The sequence below is a fragment of the Anneissia japonica genome, unplaced genomic scaffold, assembly GCF_011630105.1.
Source record: "Anneissia japonica isolate Jap-2015-1 unplaced genomic scaffold, ASM1163010v1 scaffold52722_len2211_cov106, whole genome shotgun sequence".
NCBI classification, from domain to species: Eukaryota; Metazoa; Echinodermata; class Crinoidea; order Comatulida; family Comatulidae; genus Anneissia; species Anneissia japonica.
Window position 1 is genome coordinate 1 of NW_022717786.1, and position 242 is coordinate 242.

Genomic DNA, 242 nt, shown 5'->3' on the forward strand with positions numbered 1-242 from the left:
CACCAGACTTTCGTCTGATCATTTTATGTTATCTATACGCCGGTGCAAAACTAAGGCTCATGAATTTTTTTATTTTCAACGAATTGTTTTCATCTGGAATAATCTTCCTTTATCAATTCGATCAGATTCTTCCTTTCCTTCTTTTAAGAACAAAGTTATTGAATTTTACAACTCTAAATTGAAATCTTATTTTTTTCCTGATAATTTTTGCACTTGGATCTCATTTTGTCACTGTTCTGGCT